Source organism: Acomys minous (genome assembly GCF_964271855.1).
Source record: "Acomys minous genome assembly, chromosome: 2".
Lineage (NCBI taxonomy): Eukaryota > Metazoa > Chordata > Mammalia > Rodentia > Muridae > Acomys > Acomys minous.
In genome coordinates, this window is record NC_140484.1 from 24,015,823 (window position 1) to 24,026,086 (window position 10,264).

Below are 10,264 nucleotides of genomic sequence, written 5' to 3' on the forward strand. Positions count from 1 at the left end.
GTCTGTTGAAGCTAAGGATCTGGATCATGTGCCCACGGGGGCTGTCGGGCGAGACGTGATGGAAGAGAGATAATCCTATGCCGGTCTGTGTCACAGACCTTGATAAGCAGACGGTCTGAGTGACAAGTCTGGAGCGTGTGAGAAGAGAATGGGGTTTTGACAATATGAGCTCTACTTGGAACCTTTCATCTATGTGGATTCAAAGGCCATAATTTGGAAGTGTTCAAGCTTAAAAAGTAGTTTTATATAAAAATATTATTTCAACCTCTAAATGTAGAAATTAGAAAGAAAAAAAAAAAAGAAAGAAAAAAGAAAATGAAATGTAAAGGGAGACGAGACTGAGCGCACTGGGATGAGGGCGAATCTGAGCCCACATCACCCTCTGTATCAGTGGAAAGGGTCATTGTTCCCGCAGCTATGAGCGGCTTTCTCTGAGTCTGACATGAAGATCCCAGACGTCAGGCAGTTGCAGTGTATGCAAACAGTTTTTGTTTTGATGCCAAGTGTGGGATACGAAACAGACTTTTGAGAGCACACATGGTGTTTATCCACCAGAAGAGGAACTGCCTCTTGTGGGGGGCGTGGTCTTTGCCAACTGATAAACATCATAGAACAGACTCACTCTGAGAGCAGATATATATATATGAGCTCCAAGTCAAGAGGCTTGGGTTGTTGGTCCTGGCATCACTTCCTATCATTTGGCTGCTCACTGTTCTACTTCGAGACACTCCTAGAAAGAATCACTCCAGAGACCACTTCAAGGTTCTGGGACCCAGCTGCTGCTTGGGATTCCAGCTGTTGCTGTTGCAGTCACCTTTGCTGAATTGCTAGTTTGCTGTTTAATGGGCGGGTCTGCTGAAATCCTGACTATAAAGAGTGGAATTGCTCCAAGGAACTGAGTCTAAAAAGGTCTACTTCTCCTGTTCCTATTAACCTCTTTCCTCTCCTATCTAGGGTAGGTGGGTTGGAAGGGAGGTATAGGCATTAAAGAACCTCAAATCAAGTAGGTTTGAAAAAGCTCAAAGCCTATACGCATTGTTAAAGCAGCTTTCTCTCCTTTTCATGGTGGAAAATACTGCTTAAGCAGTTGTTACCTGCATCCTCCATCCAACAGGGCATCAGGAAGCACTGCTGTAGGTGTCGGGACTGTGGTGAGAGCCACGATCACAGGTCTGCTGAAGAGAGGTTTGCTTGGATGGCCTGGCAGAGAAATTGTTGTTTGCTTGTTTGATAAAAATTAGAATGTTGCCTTCCCAGAAATTATGATATAAATTGCAGCCAGGGGTTATTGCTCTTCAGAGTCACAGGATGCCACTTGCCAAGATAAACAATACGTGGTCTGATTAGGCTTTTGAGAGGGCCGCTTCTAGGTAAAACTGTGCCAGGTTTTTCTTGCAGAAACTGCATTTGAAGGCAGGATAGGAAGGAAGTTATTGGTTGTTTTTTCTTCCTCCAGAAGGAGGAAGAAGCTGGAGTTTTCACTTGAGCTGAGAAACAAATAGTCCAGATAGACCTCTAGTCTTCTTAAGACCAAATGCTATCTAGAGAAAGACCCTAGGCTTTCTAGAATTCTACGGCTGAATTAGTTAGGTCTTCCACCTTCAGGATTGATCTGTTACCAGGAGAATAAATAGCCATGTCTCCCAGTTCCCTTGTACCGATTTCTAGCCTAGTTTATGTAGTAAAAATAACATTAGAAACTGGGTGCAGTGGCACATGCCTAGAGTCCCAGCACTCTGGAGGCAGAAGCAGGCAGGTCTTTATGAGTTTCAGGCCAGCCTGATCTACAAAGTGAGTCCAGGACAGACAAACCAAAACCAAACCAAAAGCAGCAGCAGCGCTCCCTCTCTCTCTCTCTCTCTCTCTCTCTCTCTCTCTCTCTCTCTCTCTCTCTCTCTCTCTCTCAGAATATCTTCAAAAATCCACATATTTAACACATATTTAAGAAAGACCCGGGAGGTTAGGGGGTGTATGTGGCTGGAGTGATGGTTCAACGGTTAAGGACACTTGATGCCCTGGAAGATGACTGGTGTATTGTTCCCAGCACACATAGCTGGCAGATTGCAACCTGTAACTCTGTCTCCTGGGGTTCTGATGTCTACTCTGACGATAAGGAAACACAGGTCCAGATTTCATGGTGGATTGTCCAGAAGCCACACTGTGACAAAGGCACGACAGTGCCGGCTTTGGATGTGGTGCCACTCTCTATAGTTTTTGATTCTCAGCGGAGAGATACAGACGAGGTAAACTCTGATGTGCCCCCAAGGGTGTTCCTAGGTTACCAAAGGCAGCAGGAAGCCATCCTTCTTTGTCCTGTGGCTGATTGTTGCAAAGAAAGAAGGCTAACCCTCCTAGAGCTTTTGGAATCTTGCCCTCAGTGTTCCTGTGCCCACACAAAGTTCTCTCATTTAGAAACTGCTTTTCGCAGAACCTTTCAAATGGAACAAATGCGCACCAATCAACATGGAGTTGCAATTAGCAATCAGCCCCTCATTCATGCCAGCCGGGACCCAGAGCTTCCAGGCCCTCCCGTGGATGCCGCCAACTGACAGGGACACCACAGGGCTTCGCGGAGGCCCCGCCACACTATTCTCTGCTTTTAAAACACCTTCTCAGGGTTCTTTCTCCAGAGGGCGCAGGCTTGCTAGAGACTGATTGCTGGAATGTTGTTTCTTATTCTTCCCAAGGTAAAGGAGACTGGCAAAGTTATAGAGATAATGCACTTCAGTCTCAGCAGGTGGGGTTGACAGAGACCTTCAGACTGGCCTCTGAGATATAAATACCTCATTCCTGCAGAAGGGATCCCGGGAGTCATATTGCATCCTGTCTTTTTACACCTTCAAGGTAGATCTGCTTCCTCCCCGTCCCCTCTGAAAGCAATAGAACTACTGTGGATTGGTTGCGCCCCCTGCAGGCCAGGGTTGGGAAACTGTGTGGTGTAATTTCACATCTATAACAGCCTCCCAGTTTTCCTCCATTTTCTTGGGACTCCAGCTCTGGCGCTCTCTCTCTCTCTCTCTCTCTCTCTCTCTCTCTCTCTCTCTCTCTCTCTCTCTCTCTCTCTCTCTCTCTCTCTCTCTCTTTCTCTCTCTCTCTCTTTGTCTTTGTCTCTGTCTCTCTTTCCCTCCCCTCCCCCACCCCGCCCCACTTACAAGAGGGAATAATTTCATTTCCCTCTTCTTCCCTTTGTATTGTCTGTGGGTTTTTTTGTTTTTCTAATTACATCTGAGAAAACTCACGGGTTGTAGAATGGCAGCGCCAAACTGTACCAAGGTAAGGAATCCATCACTGGCTTTGGAGTAGAATTGAGCGCAATCAAAGGAAGAAAGCCATGTTCCCAGAAGAGGAGGCTGCATTTCCAGTTTGCATCCGACTGAAGGTGCTCTTGAATTTTAAAGTGCTAAAACTGGGACACTCCCAGTAAAACCTCTATGGCTAAGTCACCTTACTCCCACAATTTAGTGGAGAGACTGAAAGTTTGAGCTCTTCTTTGAGACTTATCTATTATGCATTTATAAGAAATGGAAGAATTCTGACCAAGGAGACAGAAGAGAGTCAGCAGCTCTTCCAAGTTCTGAGCTCTTGGAAGAACCCCACACTCACACATCTGGGGAGGTTGCACACAGCAGTTGATATAGATTTGATATCTAGTTATTATTGATTCTGATTTTGACTCATTCATATTAAGAACTTCCCTTGAGTAACATAAAAAGTAACCCAGAGTACTTGCCAAAGGAATATTCATACTTTTCATTTGTATGTTATTTTGTAATTTCATGTTACTCTAAACAGCATATGCATCTCATAAAATCTAAAAGATAGTAGCTATTGTTTACCGTCACGTAGTCTTCATAACAACACTGTACTTATGGTCTATCAATTTGATAAATGAGGAAGCCAAGCATATGAAAAGCAGACACCCTGCCCAACGTCAGTGGCAGAGAAAGATGCACAACCTGGTCTGTAGCTACAAAGCCTGTGTTCCAGTCCGCATAGATGTGACTTATTTTGTATGCTGACTTCTTTACACACAGCCACATATTACTTGAAATTTTATAATTATCTTCCCATTCCCATTTTAACCATCTTTCCAGTTTGAGGTTCAGCTTTCCTTACGGCTTTGACTTTTTGTTCTCTGTTGCCAGCATCCCCCATAGATTTTCCATTTGTCCAACAGAGCTCAGACTTGAACAGCTATTAGCCCCATCAGGGTGCTCTTGTGGGGAGCCATAAGAGAGAGAGAGAGAGAGAGAGAGAGAGAGAGAGAGAGAGAGAGAGAGAGAGAGAGAGAGAAGGTCGCATCCCTGGCTGTCAGAGGCAGGAAAAGGGAACCCAGGGGCTCCTGGGGCAACTCTAGCTACTGTGCTTGGAGAAAACACAAAAAATTTTTTTTTTTAAATCTCTTCTGAGTTGGCTTTTTATTCAGCACATGCTTTTGCCCCTCGTTTGTTCAAGTGTTCTTTTGTGGTAGCTCACGTTTGGAATGTGTAAAGTGTAAAATGGCATCCAGATTTCTTATGACAACTTTTGCTTTGTGACCCAAAGTGTTATCGTGTGGTAATTTGGATTTTTTTTTCAGGCTTGTGTTTTTTCTATCCACTTGCCATAAGAACCAATGATACAGGGGGTGTCAGCCTCGGTTCACACCCACTCTATGGGGCCAGACAACTTCAGCTTCTTCTGTTCCAACAATAAAGACCTGAGAATGCTGAGAGAGACCAGAATGATTGATTTGTTAAAATGGAATTTTTTTTCGAGGATCCCTCTGTTGGAGGACTGGAGCAAAACAGTGTCTTCTGACCATGACAGGAGGGCTGCTCAGACGAACCAGACCTGTACCAGCTCAGGCCAGTCAACATTCCAGCACTGACTGGGAAGGCATTCATGAATCTCTACCCCCTAAGGAGCTTTGGACTCTGGTGGTTTCTGGGGGACAGAAGATACAGTTCTCTGAAAGGGTGTGGACCCTGGTAGGTGGACCGCACTCCAGTGGATGCCCCACACCAAGACGTATATGGAGAACACAAATTAGGGTCAATGGGTCATTAAGACAGAGAGAAGGGAAAGGAGGGAAGGAGGGAAGGGATGGAGGGAAAGTGGGAGAAAAAGATAGAGGAAACAGAAAGTTGAGAAAGAGGGAGGTGAGGAGATCTGGTGAAGAGTTGGGGTAAATATAATCAAAATACATTGTACAAAATTCTCAATTAAAACATTTAAATATAGATTTTTCTCTTGCTAAAAACTATGGAGTCCAGAAGAGAGCATGGCGTCCTCTGGAGCTGGTTTCGTGTGGTTGTGAGCCACAAAATGAGGGTGCTGGTCACGCGGTTGTGAGCCACGAGATGAGGGTGCTGGTCATGTGGTTGTGAGTCACGAGATGAGGGTGCTGGTCATGTGGTTGTGACTCATGAAATGTGGGTGCTGGTCATGTGGTTGTGAGCCATGAAATGTGGGTGCTGGGAACTGAAATCAGGTCCTCTGGAAGAGAGCAGCATGCACTCGTCACTGCGGAGGCTCGTCTCCATTCCTGTTGTATATATGTTTACAGTCAGAGATGTGGCGTGCTTTCACATACCCTCAACGCAGGTAATCCAGAGGAATCCAGAACAAGACACACCTATACACCTGCATAATTGACATGTTGGGATAGATGGCTTGGAAACCCTCTGCCCTTTGACCATAAGCGTGAGGATCCCTTTCCTCAGCTCTCTGCACTCCTTCCTCAAAGACCATTCTTACACTGACATGGTGTTCTCCAGCAGGCACAAATAGGCTTAAGGAGAGAGGTGTCACGGTGGGTACATAACACCACAATTAGATTCTTCCCCTTTAGGAAGTCAGTAGGTACAATTGCCCTCACCGCAACACAGACCTGTTGCATTCTCTGTGGTGCCGGAGCGGGCACTTATTAATCCTCCTTAGGTGGGCGTGTATATCGCCTCCATCCTCTTGCTCTTACATCAGCACCACCGTGAGTTCCGCTTCCATTGCGTACTTGTTGAGATGGTGGGGTTCCTGCAGGCTAGAATTCTTCAGCTGGGATGTCCTGATACAAGAGCAAGCGTACCACATTTATTTGAGAGTGAAGTATCATGCAAGACACATAGGAAAGGGAAAGGGTTGAAGATTCATAAAAGGCTCAGCAAAATAGCCTTGTACAGGAGAGTGCAAACCACAGGATAGGAGTGTAACTGTTTACCGAATCTGAGATGCCCCCCACCCCCACCCCGGGCTCATGTGTTTGAACAACCGGCCCCTAGACTGTGGTGTTGTTTGGGGAAGTTGTGGAGCCTTTATGTTAGAGGGCCTGATAGAAATTAGACAGTAAACCTCGGCCTTTGAGGGTTTTACTCCCTGCTGGACCCTGCCCACGCGCGCTACCTCCTGGCTGACTACAACTGAGAAGCATCACCTCTGTGCTCCCATCACTCTGGATGGGACCGCTCCAGCCTCGCCATCTTCTCCGGTACGAAATGTGAGCCCAAATAAAGCTTTTTGTCCTTGAATTGTTTCCATTCAGGTGTTTTCACCGGTGAAGAGGAGAGTACCAACACAGACATCACAAGCGGAGACAAGAGGCGGGTGGTCCCGGGTGTGCGACAGTGTACAGACGCTACCCTATCCTCCAGCTTCTCAGAGGAGAGATCGGAAGCTTCTCTTCCCACCAACAACCACCTCTAGCCAGAGGAGAGGAACTGCATAGTATTTGCCTCTCTTCCAATTGCTGTTCCTTCAGCTGTTTAACATTTCTTTGTGTGTTTGTGTGTGTGGTATCTGTGCATGTGCACATGTGTAAGGTAGACAGATCTAAACTAGAGGTCATCCTCAGTCATTTGGCTTTTTTTTTTTTTTTTTTTTTTTTGAGACAGAGCTCACTTATTGGGCTAGAGGGCTTGGCCAGAAAGCCCCACTTATCTCTTCCCCCCTCTCCCTTACTGCTTGGCTAAAAGATGTGCACCAGAAAGGCAGGATTTATTTTGCCTGTGTGCTGGGGAATCTGAACTCGGGTCTTCATGCTTGCATGGCAAACACTTTCCTACCTGCACCATCTCTCCAGGCCTTACAAAATTTCTTAAAAGAACACGCCCTTATGCCGTGGTGCTTGTGGCAGGTCTCTTTAGGACATAACATGAGCAGACCCAGGTCTAGGTACAGGTTAGTGGCTCCCCTTAGCAATATAGGGGGAATGGGGCTGCTGCGAATAGTGACAGTTAACAGAAGCTGTGTGTTCACGGTGTAGAGTCAGTGCTCTCGGTATTCACTCACGGGTTTCTTTTCTTGCCGAGCATAACTGTGCTCACAGCGTTCGCTGGGCCGGACAGCTAAACACTGCAGACTAGTTATGTGCTGCAGACACTGCAGTATATAGCGTGGCGATGGGTGAGACACAGGACCTGTAGCAGTTTATCAGAAAGGATGTCCTGGGAACTGCCGAGGAAGGGACCAGAGGGAACTGTGACCTACCTGAGATCACTCAGTTGGAGTGGCCAAATGAAGAATAAAGCCACTCCTGGTTGGATCCCAGGATCCCTTTTCCTTTCCCACAACAGGTTTCAAGCAAGAACTCTGGGCTGCCTTGGGCAGGGGCTATCCCAGAGCAGGGCCAGGAAAGGTGTTTGGCAGAGCCCCTGGTGGTATGGGGAGCCCTGGACACCAGGTCCTGGACAAGGCTATAGTGAAGGCTTTTTGAGATTTGTTCTTCCATCTTATTCAAACTGGCCCCAGCCTCCCACCCCTGCAGGCTTCCTAAAGCGGCTTTGTGGCTGTTCCTCTCAGGTTCCATGTTATCTTCACGCCTCCTTGGCCTGAACTTTCCCTACCTCCTATCTAGACCTTCACCTGGAACCCAGTAAATTAGATTATACTGGAGGTGGAGCAGATTGCGTGGTGATTGTGGTACTTACAGTAATGGTAGTGGGGGAGTGGTAAGGAAGATGGCGATGGCGTGGTATGATACTGGTGGCCGGGATGACGGTGGTAGTGATAATGGCTACGGTGATGGCGGAAGTGATGGCGGAAGTGATGGTAGTGGTGGTAATGGGGATGATGGTGCTGGAGGTGATAGGGCTTGGTATGATGTGGGGGCTGTGGTAATAGGTGTGACGGGGTGGTATGGAGGTGGTACTTGTGATGGTTGTGGTTGGTTTGGATGGTTATTGTAAGCCATCAAAAAAAATCCCCCTCCTTTATCTACATATGCTTCTATTCATCCTGGGTCTCACTGACATTGCCCCAGGACCTTTGTGTCCTCTAGGCTGGAGTGCTGCCCTGGGAGTATGCACCGTGGCATACCGGGTGCTGGTGAGGTTCGGAGTAATGCGTGTCTGTGAGCCTCCGTGTGTGCTGAAGATCAAACCTGGGTCCTCTGCAAGAGCAACAAGGATTCTTAAGTGCTAAGCTATCTATCCAGCCCCTATTTTCTGCTCTTACATAGTGCTGGGGGAACCTGGGAGCAGGAAGGCAGATCTGCCTTCATCATACTTATTATTGGACTCTTTCCCCCAACAGAACAATGTGTTTATGAACTGGAGAGATGCTCACAGGCACCTTTCCTGCTTGTCACACGGCAATTCTGCAGTAGACACGGTGCTCGTGTCAGAAAAGGAGGCAACTGTCAGTGTTTAAGGCTCCTGTGGGCATCAGTTACTCTGAAATCAGCTCCCTTCACTACTGTTCACTTCCGGTTATGGCGTGCACAAGGTCTCTGTCTGTGTCACATGAACAACACTCCTGTCTAGGCTCCATATCTGCCGGGGGGGGGGGGGTTTATCAGTGGTGCTGAGGAAAGTGCTATGGGAGGACAACACGTGGCCCAGTGTGCTTGACAGGACACAAGTCGTGCTGTAGGAGAAATAGGGCACTGTAAGTAGTGTAGGGGGTTCTATGAAAACCAGGGACTTATAGGGACAAAAGCGGCTTTTCTTGGGCTCAGCTAAATTTAGTATTTTTGTTGGAGTTAAGGTTTTTCTACATTTCCTAGGCTGGTCTCAAACCATTGGGCTCCAGCAGTTCTTCTGCTCCTATGTGGTTGCGACTTCAGGCACATATCATGTCTTCAGACTAGGGCATTTTAACAGGGCCGGGCACTTGGAGGGAGAAACGGCTTTGTAGGGAGGCAAACAACACTAGAAAGAGAGGCAAGGCTTTGAAAAAGGAGTGGATCTCCTGAGAAGTAGGGCTCCTGAAGAGCAGAGCTTTCTAGAGAGCACGGGAGTTTGTAGCAGATGAGAGCTTGCTGAAGGGAAAAAAAGCTTTCTAGGAAGCAGCCACGGTTTGTAGAATAAGCAGAGCTTGTAAGGATGAGCCTAGGCCATGCCTATGAGCAGGGCTTCCTAGGAGGATCCAGGCCATGCCTGTGAGCAGGGCTTCCTAGGAGGATCCAGGCTATGCATGTGATCAGGTAGGAGGATCCATACCATGCCTTTGAAGAGGGCTTCTTAGGAGGATGCGGCCATGCATGTGAACAGGTAGGAGGATCCAGGCTTAGCATGTGAGCAATTTCATAAGGAGAGCAGGGATTTGTGAGTAGAAGCAGTATAACCTTGTAATGTACACTCTATAAAATGCAGCCTAAGAGAGAACCTCAGGAAACCCCCAAGGCTGAGGCCAGCTTGCAGCCTGGTCATCTGTTGGAACACGGATAAAGTCCTCACACTTCGGACTGCATACATGACTAACATTCACATGCACCTATGTCCTGGCTTTTCTCTAAGCTGTAATACTACTGCAGGAAACACAAATTTAAAAAATTTCTCTGTGCTTCCTCTCCTACCTTGTTGCCTCTCTTTAACCACTACCTCTGTCTATTCTATTTCCCCTTCTGAGTGACATTTCAGCATTCTCCCTTGGGTCCTCCTTGTTATTTACCTTCTTTGGGTCTGTGCATTGCTGTGGGTTTATCCTGTGCTATATGATTAAAATCCACTTATAACTAGGTACATATATGGGTGTCTCTCTGGACCTAGATTACCTCACTCAGGATGATCTTTTCTAGTTCCATCCATTTGCCTGCAAATTTCATGATTTTAATAGCTGAGTAGTAGTCTATCGTATAAATGTACCATATTTTCTTTATCCATTCTTCGGTTGAGGGACATCTAAGTTGTTTCCAGATTCTGACTATTATGAATAAAGCTGCTGTATACATAGTTGAGCAAGTGTCCTTGTATGGTGGAGGGTCCTTTGAGTATATAACCAGGGGTGGTATAGCTGGGTCTTGAGGTAGAGCTATTCCCAATTTTGTGAGAAAGCAGCAGCTATGAGG